Source organism: Balaenoptera ricei, chromosome 7 (assembly GCF_028023285.1).
Source record: "Balaenoptera ricei isolate mBalRic1 chromosome 7, mBalRic1.hap2, whole genome shotgun sequence".
In the NCBI taxonomy this organism is placed as follows: domain Eukaryota; kingdom Metazoa; phylum Chordata; class Mammalia; order Artiodactyla; family Balaenopteridae; genus Balaenoptera; species Balaenoptera ricei.
Window position 1 is genome coordinate 47,636,498 of NC_082645.1, and position 19,645 is coordinate 47,656,142.

Here is a 19,645-nt window from a genome sequence, read left to right on the forward strand (position 1 = left end):
AGTGCAGCTACTATGGACAATGGTATGGAGGTTCCTTAAAAAACTAAAAATAGAGCTACCATATGATCCAGCAATCCCACTCCTGGGCACATATCCTGAGAAAATTCTAATTCAGAAAGACACATTCACCCCCACGTTCATAGCAGCACTGTTCACAATAGCTAAGACATGGAAACAACCTAAATGTCCATCAGCAGACGAATAGATAAAGAAGATGTGGTGTATATATACAATGGGATATTACTCAACCATAAAAAAGAATGAAATAATGCCATTTGTAGCAACATGGATGGACCTAGAGATTATCATACTAAATGAAGTCTGAAAGAGGAAGACAAATATCATATGATACCACTTATACATGGAATCTAAACTATGATACAAATGAACTTATTTACAAAACAGAAACAGACTCACAGACATAGAAAACAAACTTATGGTTACCAAAGGGGCAGGGTGGGGGGAGGGATAAATTAGGAGTTTGGGATTAACAGATACAAACTATTATATATAAAATAGATAAACAAGGTCCTACTGTATAGCACAGGGAACTATATTCAATATCCTATAATAAACCATAATGGAAAAGAATATGAAAAAGAAAAAAATATATATATATATCTGAATCACTTTGCTGTACACCAGCAACTAACACAACATTGTAAATTAACTATACTTCAATTTAAAAAAAAAGAATTATGATTGGTTTAAGCCATTATGGCAATCCCATTTCTCTCTCTCTCATTGGTCTAAGGGCATGTCACTAAGTTCTGCTCTGTTGAGAACTTTAGGAAAAGACTATCCTCTCAGATAAGAGAAAGGCATGAAAAGAAAGTCTCCTTTTGCTCACTCCTATTTCCTTCCTGTTTAGGTACTGGTCAAACCTGTTATATGAGATTTTGTGCTTGGTGTTCCAGCAGTCTCTATATGACCACAATGGGGGACTTTGTCAACATGCTGAGGATGGCCCAGAAGAAAGATTGGGAAAGCCTGGACCCCTGACTACAGCATGAGCTTTCAGAACAACTGGGGATCACCTACCTCCAGATTGCTGTCAATTGAGGAGGAATAGTCCTAATGGTTAAGTCACCATTGGTTGAGTTTTCTGTCATTTACAGCCAAAATGATCCCATTTGCTAAAGTGTCAGTATAGTTTCATAGCAATACTATTTGAGCACTCCCCTTTACATTCTTAATTACAAAATGTAAAAAATATATATTCTTTTTTTTTTTGGCTACACCATGCCCAGCATGCAGGATCTTAGTACCCTGACCAGGGATCGAACTGGTGCCCCTTGCAGTGGAAACTTGGAGTCTTAACCACGGGACCACCAGGGAGGTCCAATATATATATTCTTCTTCTTTTCCATTCTATACTTTTCTGCCTTGTATTTCACCCCTATACCCTTCACGAGTTTTTGTACTTTAGTTCTGGACTATTTTCAGAGGCAAAAGAGGAAAGAGTCCACAATGCCAAAACCCTGTTAGATTCCCAGTAGAACCAGATCCATCTCATTTCCCTTTATCCTTCACCTAAAATAGCTTTATGGGCTCCACTAATACCTGGGATATTATAATCTTCTAGTGGGTATTTATAAAGCACAAATAAGCACAGATATGAAACTATGATGAACTGGAGTCTGGGGAGTTTTAGACACTTGCCCAAGACTTAGGCTAGTCCAAGTGTCACACTGTGTTTGAAATTTCTCATCTGATTTTGCTAATTCTCTTAAACAAAATGTGTCTGGTAGAGCCAAGTGGAAAGATTCCAGTAAAAGAGGGAAGAAACCTTCATGTACCCAGTAAGAGAGATGAGGGTGAACTAGTGGGGGCTGGTGATGAAGGAACGGGGGACTGGGTGTAATTGGTTAATGACAGCATTTTAAAGCCGTGATAAGAGGTGAATATCAACTCCCCTTACTGTATTACAGAAGTCTGCCTAGAATGTCAGGGAGCTTGATCCCCACCTTGTCAATTAATATTTCTGTGACCTAGAGATTTTCCTTTTTTTTCACTCTCCTCACTTACTTAGAAAAAGAAAAGGGTCAACAGGAGGTGTTCATATGGAAGGGAGAGCCACCTTTTTAAAGTTATTAAGCTCAAAGAGGAGAGAGCTCTTCCTGAACATACATAGATATTCTTATCTTCTTCTCTATCCACCCCCCAACATTTTTTTCCCAACATATGAAACATATACTAGTGGATTAAAATTTATTTAGCCTCAGGAGTGTGAAAATTTGGATTTGCATCCTAGCTCTTAACACTCACTACTTTCTACATGACCTTAGCCAAGTCACACTTCTCCTATCATTCTGTCTCTAAGTCAGTAGGTCGTCCTTGTGTTCCCCCTTCAAAGGAAAGATGCCCCACTTCAAGAGAAGTAAAGCCAAATTCTTGGAAAGATGATTTCACACCATCTCCAGCAGGTACCAGGAATGGGGGCAGTTGGTAGAGGGGCAGGAACTTCTGTGATCTGAGTCAAACAGCCATAGGGTATAAACTCACATACTTAAAATCTACAAGCAGGAAATCCTTGCTGAGCGTCAAGTTTTCCAAACAACCAGGAGTTTTGTCTTTAGACATTTTCTTGTCATCTTACTAAGAAATACTAAATGCTACTTAACAATTTCTTAAAGATATGGAATTACCATTAAAATGAGTAATTCTTAACTCTCTCAAAGCCCAACTCCCCTTTTGATGATAGATATATTATAAGACCTGCTTATAATTCTGAGATTAAATTACTAGATTAAATTAATAATTAAATTAATATAACTTACATATAAACATAATTTCAAAAAAGAAACACAATGCCTAATTGTAATATAAAGGAGTAATAAATGCAAAGTTGTTTATAATAAAATAATATGTATTTCAATCTGAAAATGTCTAGGTGTGACTGGTAGACATAATAACACAGTCAGATGCTTGTACCTATATGTGGAATCAGTATAAATGAGAACGCTATAAATGCAGACTGATACAGGTGTGTTATAATGGAAACTCAAAAACCATATGCAGCATTGCTACTCGTAAGGTTGAATAACTTGTGGTAAATTTCTAACAAAATATTCCTAGAAAGTTTGGATCTATTAAGCATGTGCAGAAAATATTTGGTATTTGTTTGTAAAATGGAGTTAGGTTCTAAGTTCAGATAATTAAAAACTCCATTTTTACCTAAATGTATGTCTTTGTGGGTGTCGAAAAGTACGCAGGATATGGGACAATTCTCACTGCATGAGCCTGTCCCATGTATTTTAAGAAATATTGTATTCCAAGTATCAACCCATTAAATGGTAGTAGCCCCCAGTTATTGTAACACTATAGAAACCTTCCCACAAATGTTTAAAATGCTCTCAAATAATAATATAATATGTATTGACAAATTCTGCTATATGCAGTGCCTGGCACTCAGTATGTGTTTAATACATGCTTATTGATTGGATGGATGAATGAATGTATAAGTATTGTATCTCTAAAAATGACTAACTTTTGATGGCAAGTAACAGAAAACCCAACTAACTAATTGTAGTTTAGACAAATTAGGGTTTATAACATTTTTTTAACTAAGACATTTAGAGTAATACATCCAGGGTTGGTGCCACAGCTCATGATGTTGTTATTGTTTATGGTTCCTATTTTCCTTCCATTTTGCCATTCTTCGCAAATTTGTTATTTTATCACTTCATGAATTAAAAATCACGGCAGCATCTCTGGGTCTTACATCTGTATTCAAAGCAGAAAGAAGAAGGAAGGATCATTGTCAGCAGACTTCCTCTTCTATCTTATTGGCCAGAACTTACTGGCTGCAAGGGAAACTGTGATCCTCCCACTGAAAGCAATAATACTGCCATAGAACACGTAAAAAACAAATGAAGAAACAAACAAACAAAAACGTTCAAACACATCACTGAGCTGCCAAGAAAGCAAAGATTCTAAGACAAAAATTGAAGTGAACATTGAACTCCTAGGAGGTGAGGAAACACCAGGGATGGCTTCTGCCATAGGCACATGTTTCAAATTCTGGTGATATTGATATTTCATTTTTAATGGTTTCACAGGAAGTAGGGATTGGGGACAGATGATAAAGCTTAAGGCCTGCCCAATGTATGGAGTCTAATAGTAGAGCCCGATGTATGGAGTCTAATAGTAGAGCCCGATGTATGGAGTCTAATAAAATCTTGTATGTCTATACAATGAAATATTATTCAGCCATAAAAAAGAAATGTGCTGATACATGCCACAACATGGATGGACGTTGAAAACACTATGCTACATGAAAGAGGTCAGACACAAAACTCACATAATGTATGATATTATTTATATGGTATATGTCCAGAATAGGCAAATCCATACAAACAGAAATTATGAGTTGTTGTCAGGGGTTGGGTGAGGGGGAAGTGGGGAGTGACTGCCAATGGGTATAAGGTTTCTTTTTGGAGTAATGAAAATGTTCTGGAATTGGACAGAGGTGATGACTGCATAAGTACACTAAAAACCATTGAACTGTACACTTACATAGGTAGAATATGTGGTATGTGAGTTACATCTCAATCATGTTGTTATAAAAACAGAACCAAAAACAGACAAACAAAACATATGTAAAGATCACTACCATTGCCACCGTCCCAACATTACCACTGCCAGCCTCTTGGTGTACAGACTTCCAAACTCATTTCTGTGCATCATATGTACTTATTTAAAGAATAAAAACTGAGGGCTTCCCTGGTGGCACAGTGGTTGAGAATCTGCCTGCCAATGCAGGGGACACGGGATCGAGCCCTGGTCTGGGAAGATCCCACATGCCACGGAGCAACTGGGCCCGTGAGCCACAACTACTGAGCCTGCGCATCTGGAGCCTGTGCTCCGCAACAAGAGAGGCCGCGATAGTGAGAGGCCCATGCACCGCGATGAAGAGTGGCCCCCGCTTGCCGCAACTGGAGAAAGCCCTCACACAGAAACGAAGACCCAACACAGCCAAAAATAAATAAATAAATAAATAAATAAAAGAAAAAAAGAATAAAAACTGGATCATACCATTCAAAAAGTACTTTTAACTATCACACATATAACTTTAAAATTATAAAGTAATATCAGATTGGAGTGTGCTTGTCTTGTACCTGATTTTAGGGGGGAAACTTCTCATCTTTCATCATTAAGTATTATGTTAGCTGTGGGGTTTTGTTGAGTGGTTGTTGGTTGGTTGGTTTGTTAGTTTGTTTTTTATCATGAAAGGCTGTTGGATTTTGTCAAATGCTTTTTCTGCATCTATTGACATGATCATGTGGGTTTTTTCCCTTTATCCTATTAATTTGGTATATTAAGCTGATTTTCATATGTTGCACCAAGTATAAATCCCACTTGGCAATGTTATAAAATTCTTTTATATGTTTTGCTGGATTTAGTTTGTATGTATTTGGTTGAGGAGTTCTGTTTCTATATTTATAAGGATATTGGTCTGTAGTTTTCTTTTCTTGTGATGTCTTTGTCTTGCTTTGATACCAGGACACACTGTCCTCAAAAAATGAATTAGAAACTGTTCCCTCTTATTATTTGTAAAAGTTTATGAAGAATTGGTGTTAATTCTTCTTTAAATGTTTGGTAGAATTCACCAGTGAGGCCATACAGTCCTGGGCTTTTCTTTGCTGGAACTTTTTTGATTACTAACTTAAGCTATTTATTTGTTATATATCTTTTCAGATTTTTCTATTTCTTCGTTAATCAACTTTGGTAGTTTCTGTTTCTAGGAATTTATCCATTTCATCTAGATTATCTTCTTTGTTGTCTTAGTCATCTCAGGCTGCCATAAAAAATAACATAGACTGGGTAGCTTAAACAGTAGAAATATATTTTTCACAGTTCTGGAGGTTGGGAAGTCCAAGACCAAGGTGCCAGCCAATTTGATCTGGTTCCTGGTGAAAGCTCTCTTCCAAGTTGACAGACAACCACATTTTCACTATGTCCTCACATGGCCTTTCCTTGCATGCACCAGGGGTGGGAGTGGGGGAGGAGTAGAAGGGAGGGAAGGAGGGAGGGAGGGAGGGAGAGAGAGCTTTCTCTTCTTCTAAAGCCACTAGTCTCATCATGAGAGCCCCACCCTCATGACTTAGTCTATCCCTAATTACTTCCCAAAGGCCCTATCTCCAAACACCATCACACTGGGTGTTAGGACTTCAATATATGAATTTTGAGGAATACAAACATTCAGTCCATAACACCTTATAATCTTTCTGTGTATGTGAGGTTGGTAGTAATATCCCTTCTTTTATTGCTGATTTTAGTAATTTTAGTCTTTTCTTAGTCTCTTTTTTTGCTTAATTAGGCCAGCTAAAGATTTGTCAATTTTGTGATCATTTCAATGAACCAAATTCTGGTTTTGTTGACTTTATTGTTTTTCTATTCTTTACCTCACTTATTTTCACTGCAACCTATATTATTTTCTTCTTCCTGCTTGCTTTAGATTTAGTTTGCTCTTGTTTTTCACATTCCTTAAGGTGGAGTGTTAGGTTATTGATTTGCAGTCTTTCTTCTTTTAAAATATAGGCAAATACAGCTATAAATTTCCCTCTAGGCACTATTTTCATTGCATCCCATAATATTTGGTATGTTGTGTTTTCATTTTCATTCATCTCAAAGTATTTTCTAGTTTCCTTTGTTATTTCCTTTTTGACCCTCTGATTATTTATGATTGGGTTTAATTTCCATGTATTTGTGAATGTGCCAAACTTCCTTGTTATTAATTCTTAATTTCATTCCACTGTGGTTGGAGAGCACATACTTCATATGATTTCAATCTTTTTTTTTTTTTTAATTTTTTATTTATTATTTATTTATTATGTTTATTTTTGGCTGTGTCGGGTCTTCGTTTCTGTGTGAGGGCTTTCTCCAGTTGCGGCGAGTGGGGGCCACTCTTCATCGCGGTGCGCGGGCCTCTCACTATCGCGGCCTCTCTTGTTGCGGAGCAGAGGCTCCAGACGCTCAGGCTCAATAGTTGTGGCTCACGGGCCCAGCTGCTCCGCGGCATGTGGGATCTTCCCAGACCAGGGCTCGAACCCGTGTCCCCTGCATTGGCAGGCAGATCCTCAACCACTGCGCCACCAGGGAAGCCCTGATTTCAATCTTTTAAAATTTATTTATACTTGTTTTATGGCCTAACATATAGTCTATCCTGGTAAATGTTCCACGTGTGTACTTGAGAAGAATGTGTATTCTGTAGCTGTTGAATGAAGTGTTCTATAGGTCTCTGTTAATATAATTATAATGCTGTTCAAGTCTTCTATCTGCTTGATGATTTTCTGTCTAGGTGTTCTACCCATTATTGAAAGTGAGATGTAGAAATCTCCAGCTGTTATTACTGAATTGCCCATTTTCCCCTTCAATTCTGTTAGTTTTTGATTCCTGAGTTTGGGGTTGTCAGGTGTAAATATGTTTATAATTGTTTTATCTTCTTGATGGATTAACTCTGTTATTATCAAATGTTCTTTTTAGTCTGTAGTAATAATTTCTGTCCTAAAGTCTACTTTGTCTGATATTTGTATAGCCATTCTAGGTCTTTCAGTTATTGTTCACCTAGTATGTCATTTCCCGTACTTCAACTTCTTTGTGTCTCTGAATCTAAAGTGTGCCTCTTATAGGCAGCATATAGTTGGATTTTGTATTTTTAATCCATTCTGCTAATCTCTGCATTTCAATTCAATCCCTTCTCATTTAATGAAATTACTGATAAAGTCATGTTATATTTGCTATTTTCTACTTGTTTTCCATATGCCTTACGTGTTTTGGGGGGCTTCCATCCTCTATTGCTGACTACTTTTGTGTTAAAAGGATATTTTCTATTTTATTCCCCTTATTGATTCTCTTACTATATTTTTTGAGTTATTTCCTTAGAAGTTGCTATAAGGATTACAATAACTTAATTTATAAGAATCTAGTTCAGATTAATACCAATTTAATTACAATTGTATACAAAAACTTTGCTCTTACATGGCTTTATCTTCTCTCTCCCTTCATTTGTGCTGTCATTGTCATGCAAATTACACCTTTATAGATTGTGTGCCCAACAACAAAGAAAAAAAATAAAGAATGCTTTAGAAATCTGTCATTCTTGCACAGGGGCCATGCTAGTCTTCTCTGTATTGTTCCAATTTCAGTATATATGCTGTCAAATTGAGCACAACACGATGGAATATTGCCATTAAAAACTACTCTGGCCTCAGTGTAGAAAATGAATTAAAGAGGAGGCCAGGGGCTTCCCTGGTGGCGCAGTGGTTGAGAATCTGCCTGCCAATGCAGGGGACACGGGTTCGAGCCCTGGTCTGGGAAGATCCCACATGCCACGGAGCGGCTAGGCCTGTGAGCCACACCTACTGAGCCTGCGCGTCTGGAGGCTGTGCTCTGCAACAAGAGAGGCCGCGATAGTGAGAGGCCCGCGCACCGCGATGAGGAGTGGCCCCCACTTGCCGCAACTAGAGAGAAAAGCCCTCGCACAGAAACGAAGACCCAACACAGCCATAAATAAATAAATAAATTAAATTTAAAAAAAAAAAAAAAAAAAGAGGAGGCCAATCTGACGTGAGAAGCCTAGATAAAAGATGCTGAAATATATCAGGTAAAAGATGATAGTGGTCTGAACTAGAGTTCAGTACTACAGTACTGGAGAAGAGATGCAGGCAACTTAACAAATTTGAAAGATATTAAAGAGATAATATTAACTACCTTTCGTGACTTGATATAGGGTTGAGCAAAAGAAAGGAGTCAAAATGATTAATTCTCTGCATTATGTAACTGAGGGAATTATGGTGCTATTCACAGAGAGAGATTACACTGAAATTGAAGCTTTGGGAGAAAATATGATGAGCTCAATTTTGGACATTTTGAATTTGTGATTATTATAAGATACTTAAATGGAAATAGGAAATGTTCAGTGAAGATGGGATATCTAGGTTGGAACTTAAGTGAGCAACAGGGGCTATGAGTAAAGACTCGAGAATAATTAATCTGTGTATAGTAATGGAAGTCTTGAGAGTTTATTAGAATGTCCAATAAGATAAATAGAAAAATATAAAGTGATAACAGAAGAGGACCAAGGATGGAATCCTAAGGAATAATATTTTGATTGTGAGGAAAAGAAGAGGATTCTTCACAAGAAGGTGAGAGTGGCTCCAGAGGTACCAAGAAAACCAGGAGAGTGGGCTGTCATGGAAGTTGAAAGAACGAAATATTGCAATAATTGAGATGCCACATAAAATAAAAACCATATTATTTTCACTGTAATTAGCAATAAGGAAGACCATTAATAACAGTTGTATATTAAAGTTGGCTGCAAATTCTTTCCTATTCCTCCCACAAGAGGTGAAGTCTATTTCCCTCCCCTTGACTCTGGACTGAATTGTGTTTGCATTGACCAATAAAATGTGGCAGAAGTGAGATTTTTAACTTCTGAGACTGGGCAGCTTCTACTTTCACAGGCTTGAAACACCCCCCCTAAAAACCCAGCGTTCATGCTGTGGGAACCCCACATATGGAGGTGCCATGAGGAGAAGGACTCATGCTCCCAGCCAAGTGCCAACACCTCCCACCAGCCCTGTGAATGAGCCATAGTAGAGGCTCTAGTCCAGTCAAGCCTCCAGATGACCACAGCTCCAGACAACACACTGCAGGACAGAATTATCCACTTGTGCTTAGTCAATCTGCAGAGTCATGAAAGACGATAAATGGTGGCTGCTGGTTTTTTTTTTTTTTGAACAAATAGAAAATTTTCATTTTCAGTCACAAAGCCACAACAGACATAAAAATGATACAGACAACAAGTGCTACGGTCATTCAAAGAAGGCATAGAATAGATACAACAAGGATCTCCTCTATGGCACCGGGAACTATACTCAATATTTTGTAATAACTTATAAGGGAAAAGAATGTGAAAAAGGAATCACTGTGCTGTACACCTGAAAGTAACACGACATTTTAAATCAACTATACTTCAATTAAAAAACAAACAAACAGACAACAGCAACAACAAAAAACCAAAGAGGTCATAGAAGTTCTTATGAGAGTCCATAAGAGAAGCCAAATGAGGACGGGAGAGATGGCTTTTGAATCAATTCAGAGGAGAAGTCACAGAGAAACTAGTCTTTGACCTGAACTTGAGTTTCCATTAAGATTGCAGCGCAGGGATATTACAGATGAAGGTAATCACATAAACTTATTATACTCGAACTTGCAGAGGTTATGAATGTTGTTCAAGATCCCAAAGCAAGTGCACTGTGGAATCAGAATTTTAAGTGATGCCTAATGAACTAAAAACAAACAAACAATAAAACAAGCCCTTGGGCTTCCCTGGTGGTGCGGTGGTTGAGAATCTGCCTGCCAATGCAGGGGACATGGGTTCTAGCCCTGGTCTGGGAAGATCCCACATGCTGCGGAGCAACTAGGCTCGTGAGCCACAACTACTGAGCCTGTGCGTCTGGAGCTTGTGCTCCGCTACAAGAGAGGCCACGACAGTGAGAGGCCCGCGCACCGCAATAAAGAGTGGCCCCCGCTCGCCGCAACTAGAGAAAGCCCTCGCACAGAAACGAAGACCCAACACAGACAAAAATAAATAAATAAATAAATAAAAATTAAAACAAACAAAAAAAAGCCCTTCCTGTGATACCACGTTGCCTTTGAAGTCGTTTTTTTGGTGGGTTGGTAGAAACTGGTTCCAGTGTTTCTTGTAGGAATGACTACTTCTGTCCCCCCCGCGGCCTCCCACCCCCGAGTTGATCCTCAAAGTTTCCATTAGAATGGACTTGCTAAAATGCAGACATACAAGTATTCATGACGCCTGTGTCCAATCATTTCTCCTGCCATTGCCTACTTCACTTCTGGATTATATGAACAATTCACTGTCTTCAATTATGATTTTCCCTCCTCCAAGAATTCCTTTCTCCCTATGGGGCACCTGGGAAACCCACTTCATTTTTCAAAACTCAATTTACATATTATGCCTTTTGTGCAGTCTTCTTTTTAGTTTTGTGATCCTTTTTGCTACCCTTGCCCTTCTGCATGCCTGACAGTTGCACTTGCTATACTGTATTGTAATTGTATTTTTTACATATCTCTGTCTTCTCCTGCGCAACATTCCTTGGGGCCAGGGACTACTTTTTTTCATCTACTGATGTTGCCTTAGCATGTTACTTGTTGTGAAGTAGTTAGTTATAAAAATGAGATTTGAGTAAATTAAAAATTGTTATGTACATATTACTTATTATCACTTTACAGATACAACAGGAAAAAATATTAATATTGGTGCTGAAAGTTCACTTCTAGTAAATGGTGGTGGTACTTGACTCCACTTATAATATTTTTCCCACTATTTTATATCTTTCTACCTGATATCTCTTCTTTATTTCCATCTATGTTTCTTTATTACTAAACCAAGAAAAACAGGTATGAGGGTAGGGCTAGGCCATACTTGGCTGGAATAGTAAAGGAATTGTGTGGGTTTTTGGTGGGAAAATCCGGAAGCATACAGGTCTGCATCTTCCTTTGGAGGCATGTGGAGGGGTCTGCTTCTAAAGAGTTTTTTGTTTGTTTGTTTTTGTTTACCATTTTTTTAAGTTTTATTTTAGTACTCTCCATTTTTCATCTTTCCTTCTCTCCTTTTCTTCTCATCCCATCCCTCTCTGCCTGCCTCCCTCCATTCCTTCTTTCCATTCACCATCCATCTGCTGAGCATCTACTGAGTGCTTGGAACTATTACCCATACTGGGAATGCAGTGATGAACAGGACAAATAATATCTGTGCTCTTAAGGAGTTGATATTCCAGTGTGGGGCTGGTAGTCATAGACAATAAAAGAAAAATAAAGAAGAATGTATCAGGTGGCTAGCAAGTGCTGTGATCAGAGTGATAGGCTGTGACTTTGTAGTAGAATTCTTATGGCCACCATGTAAGTTGGTATTCTCATTTTATATTTGAATAAACAAAAGCATAGAGAATTTAAGAAACCCATTCATTGTTACTTAAGGAATCTAGGATTACCAGTTCAGGTCTGTTGGACTTTATAACTCATTTTTGCTCTTAACTACTGTGCTATACTATCTGTCATATGTTTACAGTGCAATCTTTTCTTAAATTTTAAAAAGTAGACCTCGGGTGGCTGCTGTTTTAAATGACTAAGTTTTTGGTCTGTCTGTTACTCAGTTGATAACCTATTTTATGACCATCCTGTAACGTCTTTAAGAGATGATGTCCTGTTGGAGCACTGCAGGTGTAAACTGCCGTGGGCTGAAGAGTGACTTGAAGGGTAGGAATTGGAGACAACTAAGTTGATTGTGAAAGAAAGAAGCTAGTTAGAGTGTTATATGTAAGACAGTCAATATCTGATAGAGGTGTTATGTTAGTTTTTTTACTATGAACAATTTAAATGGTATTTAAGAAGGTGCTAGTATAAGCAGAAAACATTGACGATACAGAAGAGAGATGAGTTCATTGATGGAGGGAAGTTCCTGAAGAGGTGGGAGAAAATGCTATTCAGGCTCCCCCAGAAAGAGTCTGATTGGTCTCATTAGGTGTGATCCAGCAGAGAGGTCCTGATGGGGGGACTCTCATATCCTGAGTCCTTGGCAGTTATCCTATGGATAGCTGCTTTTGGCTCAGGCACTAATCATCTTTCTAAATAATTATGGCTAGGGTCTTAGGTTGTATTAGTTAGGATTTGGGAGGCTGGTGCTACAGGTAACAGAAGATATGTTTCTAAGAGGCTGAAACATAAATCTGAAGTTTGAGGGGTGGTTAATTCAGAGCTCCACAGCATCATCAAGATCCCAGGTCCTTTCCATCATTCTACTCTGTCATCCTCAGACTTCTGTCTTACTCTCTTAGGGTGGCTCCTGTAATTGTCTCAAGATCAATGCTGCAGTCCAAGGGGTCATATTCAAAAGGTCATATCAAGGGACAGAAATGGGAGGTTTCTCCTTGCATGTCCCTTTCCCAGAAGTCCCACAGCAGACTTCTCTAATGGTTAGAATCTCATCATAAGCTCAGTCAATAGCAAGGGTGATTTTAGGTAGGTTGTTTAACCTTTCTGAGCTTCAGTCTTCTCATCTGTAAAATGGGTAGCATAGTACCTACCTCAAGATTATAATAAGGAATAAAAGAGAATATTCTATTAAGTGCATACACAGCGCTTGACTCACAGAGCCTCTTTTCATCTACTCTACCCTCCACACTGTGTTTAGAGTTCATTTTCTAAGAAGCAAACTTGAGGTTCTTCTCCCATTTTTAAATGGGAGACCACAATCGGCCTAAAATAAACTTGATTCATCTTCTGGTGCTGGGGACTACTTTCCTGAAAGCACTCAGAAGAGAGAAAAAAATATTTAGATGTCTGTTATAAAGGAAAAAGCATGCATGGGAAACTAACAGTATCTACTACATAGGACCACCCATGTGTAAGAAACTGATCTGGTTGCTTTGACTCTGGGGATGTGAGGATTCCTGTGTGCCGGGCAGGAACCAAGGTGTCAGAGTGTTCTGTCTCAGGTAAAGGGGAATCCAGTGCCCAGGGTGGGAATCCAGGCATAGACAGAGTACAGGTGCTGATGTATGTGTTTGGGTGGTAAAGTGGGTGAACATTCAGAGTGATTTACTCTTATCCCAACTATATCCCTCATAGAATGGCCCTGGGCTCCACCACAGCCCTGAGTCTGAGCCAGAATAATAAATCATAAAGTTCCTTGAGCTCCAAAAGAGAGTGCTAACATGAACACTGAATAGTATTTGCGTTATAATGTTACTCAGTAAAAAAATATATACCATGCATTATTTTCAAATGCAGTATGCTTTCTCCAGAAACAATTATATTTCCTTTCTAGACTCTCTTTTTGCTTATCGCAATAGACACAGTGCCATCTACCGAAAATAAAGCACCAATAACCAGGGTACCCCCAGGGATTCCCAGGAGAGCCTCCCTCTCTGTGGGCTCCCTGCCTCACCCACCTCCCAGATGGACCGGAGGGAGTAGGCGGGATCCACAGGCTGTTCTCCTGTCACAAACTGTAACGCATCTGCTCCCTGGTGCTCTCCGCGAGCAGCAAGAGTAAGACGGCCCTGCAGTGACCTAAGGAGCTTGGCCAGAGATTTAAAATGGCTGTGAAAGCTCTTTTAGGCTGTCCTTTTGCCTTCAACGGGGTGTACACTTCAACTGTCCTACATAGGCAAGGCACGTTTTTATATTAAAACGTAAAAGGATTATTGACGTGTCTTCCTTTAAGTAATTATGATGTTTCTTTCCATGTAATCGTGTAGCGATGTATTAAATTTCTTTTATCTTTCTGTGAGATTTTTAGTAGGTAGAAGAGCTAAGAGGTTAATACCAGAATCCTGGAACATTATCAAGACTGCTATGTCTCTGGGACTTGTGGATAACCTAGGTTGCTCATGAAGTTCATGTATGCCAAATTCCACAGTCTAGTTAAGTGTGTCCTCTCCAGGTCACAGTGTCTCTTGGTCTCATAAATGGAGAAACAAGAGGAAGATTGTTGCTAACATTTAGTCACCACAGTCAGCAATAAAACAGAAAACTGAAGCTCTTTAAAATATGCAGCCTCCTGCAGGATGTACTCAACTCCTGCCCTCTCCACCTCTCATTTTACCATTCTTCCTCCTGAGGAATCTTGGCTCCGTCTGGCGGGTAGCCCTTCAGGGACCATTTATAATTTAAAGCTCTGGTTTGAATTGATTCTGATCTGGCTTTTGGTAGTCAGGCCTGGCTTCCCTTCCATTTGCCTCTCCAAATCTGGCCCCATTTTCTCTAACGCATTTGCTGCTCATTCTTTCTGCTTTCTTTTTATTAGATTTTCCAAAGCAAAATTTCCCACAGTTAAGTTTGTGGTCTGGTAATTTATCATGAATATTCTTGAAATTGCCTCATTAAAAGGGGCATTTGAAGCTGAAACCTAGGCATCTGTTACCACGGTAACCAACAACAACTATTTAGAACCGCCTGCTTAAACCAAAGAGGTAAGGGTCGCTGTTGGCAGGAGAATATTGAAGGCAGGCAACAAGAGACTATTGGGGGGAGTAAAAGGCCCATAGAGCCTGATGTGGAATTCTCAACCTTGAGTCGGACAGCCTTCTATGTTGGTGCCATGCTCCTGAATTCTCTACATGTTCTTGAGCCAGTCATTCACCTGTCTGTGCCTCAAGTTATCAATTTAAAAAATGGGCAAAACATTCCCTATGTCACCAGGGTATATGAATGTCAGTGAGGCGATAAAAGTGAAACGTTTTTGTACACAGGGTGCTGCACTCATGCAGACTAAAATCCGTGCTCTGAGTCTACAGCTGTTCTCTAGAACCCCTTCTGGTTGCCATCAGTCAACCTTCTCTCTCAAAGAAAAGACAATTCCTTCAATAGAGAGTAGTGTCAAACTAACCTTATTGATTGCCTTTCCAAGCCAGGATTCTCTGGGAGTTCCATTATCCACTGGGCCTGTAAAAGTGAACACTGGCAGTTAGGCATGTCTTGAAGTGCTACAAAGATGGTTATTAAAAAAAACCGTATTTGATAAATAATGAAGGTTACAAGAAGTGCAAATTACCTTCCTTCACCTTCTTTTCTTTGTCTTTCCAGCTGCAATTTTGGATAGAATGTTAAAGAGATAATCATGAGTGGCAAGCTTTTTATTAAAAAAAAAAAGAAATGTCAAGTCCGGCAATGTACATGGGAATGGCAGGAAAGATGTATACACACAAAAGTGTGCATATACGTGGCAGTACTTTGTATGTGTCAAACTACATATTTTGTTAGTATTGCTTCCCTGGTAGAAATATAATGCATTGAATCAATAGGCTTAAACAAACATGACGAGAGAAAAACACATCTTGGTGAGCAAAGCATGAAGGGATATAGACGTGATAAAGAGGAAAATACTGCATAGCACTGACATTCTTAAGACCACAAGAGAGAGGGGTGAACTGGGGTGGAGTCTTGGTAGGAATTCTTATGGAACACAATAATCAGGATCATATGGAGGAGGGGTTGAGTTACGGATATAAGTGGATGCATTAACTCTGCCAGGTCTACAAATTCTTGGGCACTGCACCCTTTTGTCATTTCTCTTATTAGCACAACTGCCATCAGCATAAATAACTGAAGTGTTAGTGAATTTTTGATGACTCATTCATGTACCTGCATGAAGGGACTAGGTAGGCAGAGCTTATTCCTCAGGAGGTCATAAGTAGGCAGTCTGCTACCTCAAATGTTCTAAATTCCTTTCTTTTCACCAAGTGGGTAGGGAATCAAACCTTCCCAGAGATAGGCAGGGTGTGGAGGAGTTCCCAGAATGTTGAAAATAGTCGGATGTTGGAATCAGAATGGGTTCACCATCAAAGAAATGTCTTGCGTGTGTTTTGAGAAAGGATAGACAACATAATTCCTCACAAAATTGCTAGTTTTGTAGTTGCTAATGAGAAATCTCCAAAAAAATACCTTTTACTGTTTACCTTTCAGACCCTGTAAATAACGAAATGTAGTTTCAGTTCGTAGTGTCTAAGACCTATAGAGTAACATGGTTATTGCTGTTAGCTGTAAATACAGTTCTTTGTTATGGTTGCAGCTTGCTCTTCCTAAAATAAAATTCAGCATTTGCTGAATTTAAGTTTAGCTTGGCTTACTTTTCTGCCAAATAGAATATAAGTATACTGGATATAATACTGTGTTAGCTTTCTTTTCAACCCAAAATTTGAATGTTCTTATCGTTTATTATGAAACTTACACGCAAAAACAAAATGGAAAATTTTAAGAGCATAATCTTCGGCATTAGATAGACCTAGTTCAGATCTTGACTACGCCACTTACTTGATCGGTATTCCTCACTTATCTGTAAAAAACTGGATGAGAAAAATGCTTATCTCATATGGTAGTTATGAGACTGAAAGGAGCTCATAGATGTAGATTGTATTGGGGTATTTGCATAGCTTTTATAAATACCCATTCTCCTCACCCAAGTCCTGAACCAATTAAGAAATAGGCAAAGAGTAAGGCAAACAGGAGACAATATCATCAATAACGCTGACACTGGAGAGTACAGGCTTCCTGACCTGGAACACCAGAAATAGATTTACCACCTGGTCACAGTCCTAGGCAATAGGTCTCCCACTGGGCAAAGGTTTTTGCTACTAAGCTTACAGTTTCCCTGAGATCAATTGGGAGCATATGCTCCCTGTGGGGGGATTTGCTACAGAGAAAGGAAGAGGCTGGATTATAAATACCCAGTTTCTTCCAAGCTCACCAATGAGACAAATCACTCTTCCCAGGGAGGGTGAGGAGGTGGACGTATCCAGGAGGGTTACAGCTCATGGAGCTCCCTCTCATGGGAGAAAACATCAGGAGTGGACAATGAGACTTCCTTCCAACAGAATGTTTAGCACAGTGCCTGGCACAAAGAAACATTTATTATATGTGTCAGAAGATAAATTGAGATATATTAAAAATTTTAAGAGTTTATTCAAGCAAAACTCGGTTTGAATTGGGCAGCATCCAATCTAGCAGACAGAAAGGAGCTCCAAGGAGCTGTACCAAATGAAAGATTTTTATAGGCAGAAGGGAGCAGGCTTTTTTTACTAGGCAAAAAAGGAGGCTGGTTATTGCAAAGGTATTTTCCTTTAGGGGATGACAGGAGTCTATCGGGCAGATTACCTAACTAGTGATGATCAGGAGATTCCTGACTGACTGGTTTAAGGTTCCATTTCTGGGAGAGTGGAAACTGTAATTAACTCTCGGTTTGGTGACCTGGGACTTAGCATAAGTGACTCCATTTTTGGGCTTGTTGTCTTGTTAACATATGTCACCTATGTTTATTATAATTACTGACCCTTAAGGAAAAGTGAAAATGCTCACAAATTATATTTTGGACCTTGATACACGTGTGAGAGTGGTAGGTGGCAAGTCTAGAAAAGTGGATGAAACCCGAACAGCGAAGGTCTTCATTGTCTGTAATATGCATTTCCATTTTGTTTCGTAGACAATGGGTAACTAAAAATAGTTTTAAGTCGGGGAGAGACCCTCAAGGTTACATTTTAGAACTCTAACTGTAGCATGTAGGACAAAAAAAGACAGAGTGTCCACAAGCCAGGCACTATGCTATACACTTAGTATAATGTTCTCTCTTAATCGCCACAATACTCTTGAGAATGATACATAATCATTATTCCTATTTTACAGAGGAGAAAACTGAAGCTTTAAAAGTTTAAATAACTTACTCAAGACACTCAGCTTGTAAATGAAAAACCTAGAATTTGATGTCATGTCTACCTGACTCTAAGCCTCAGGACTGGCTTCATGGGCATGTGACCTGTGCATTCATACCAGGCTCTGTGCTTGGTATAGTGCTCTGCTGTCACCATCTTAAAATTCTTAGTAATTTTAGAACAAGAGGTCCCACATTTTTATTTTACATTGGGTTTCATAAATTAGGTAACCAGTCCTGCCAAGACTTCTTTCCATTACCACAGTCACCACTTTCACCAAATCTGGAGGATTCTGCACAAATAAAACTCTCCTTTTAATCAAAGAACTATGGGAAATTAACTACTGTAGGTGAAATATAAATATGTGGACAATTATATATGGATGTTTTTGCATTTCTACATACAAATATCCACAATTCAGAGCCAAATCTCCATCACCAGACAATCCTTGCTCAGATTTTCTTTGGTTCCTGGGACCTCCCCAGTGCTGTAAGTGGGAGCCAAGCCAAGAAGTGGTGAGGAAATGGTATGAGGTTTAGTGGGGGGTAAATACATTCATGTCTAAACACATGTGTCTGGTTGTATTCCAAGTCCAAGAACAAATTAATTTAGGATTATCTTTTTGATGCTTTCCATATTTCAGCTCCCATCAGTTGGCACAAATAATTAAGGGATGATGGAACACACATTGGCACAATTTCACAACATTTTTGAGGCTACAGGCCACTGAAAGGCAGGCAGCTATTATAGAAGATGGGGGAGGGTATTTTGGAAGAACATGCTATTTGAGCAGTACTGCACTGGTGCCTTGTTTTTAATCAGCTTCTTTAATCATGAATTCATAATACTCTTTGAGGTAGGTGGCTACTCTGATTCTTTTAAAAAAAAATTTTTTTTTTCATTACAGAAAAATTTTTAAATACAAAAACTCTAGAAAAATTATTCTAAGAACTTCCTGAGCATTAATAATTTTAAAAACCTTTAACAGTTTTCTTGGGCATTTCCTTTCTTTCTTTCTTTCGTCCTTACTTCCTTCCTTCCTCCCTCCCTCCCTTTCTTTCTTTCCTATGAAGACCACTGTAAAAAAACTTATTTTCTTAGGCTAAAGTGAAATATCCTATTCAAAGGACATGCATACTTTTAAGGTCCTTGATATATTGCTAAACTGCCCTACAGATTGGTTTTACCAATATATAGTCCCAGTTCAGTGTGAGAATGCCTGTTTGCATGAAGCTTTGTTTAAAGTTTGTATCTAAATCTATTTAGTACATTGAGGCTAAAAATCTATTTAAAAATCTATCTAAAAATCTATTTAGTATATTTATATCATGTGCAACTTACATATCCATCCCCACACTTCTGTTCCACTAGATGGCCCAAAATTCATTCCTTTCATTAAGCCTCTGAGTGAT

The 19,645-nt window shown here is 38.7% G+C and overlaps 1 protein-coding gene and 1 non-coding gene across 4 annotated transcripts in view; both read right to left on the reverse strand.

Annotated features, from left to right (window-relative positions):
- CCDC148 (coiled-coil domain containing 148) overlaps positions 1-19,645 on the reverse strand; it is a 482,246-nt gene that overhangs the window by 33,816 nt on the left and 428,785 nt on the right. For 2 of the 3 annotated variants that reach the window (XR_009504110.1, XR_009504104.1), the window contains exon 19: positions 15,419-15,474. The gene's annotated coding sequence lies outside the window, so the exon portion shown is untranslated. Of the gene's footprint in view, positions 1-3,679; positions 3,727-15,418; positions 15,475-19,645 lie in introns of those variants that run through there. The other variant, XR_009504105.1, reaches the window with a different exon arrangement.
- Positions 8,072-8,174, reverse strand: LOC132369446 (U6 spliceosomal RNA). Its single transcript, XR_009504419.1, has one exon. It is a non-coding gene; the product is annotated as a U6 spliceosomal RNA (small nuclear RNA).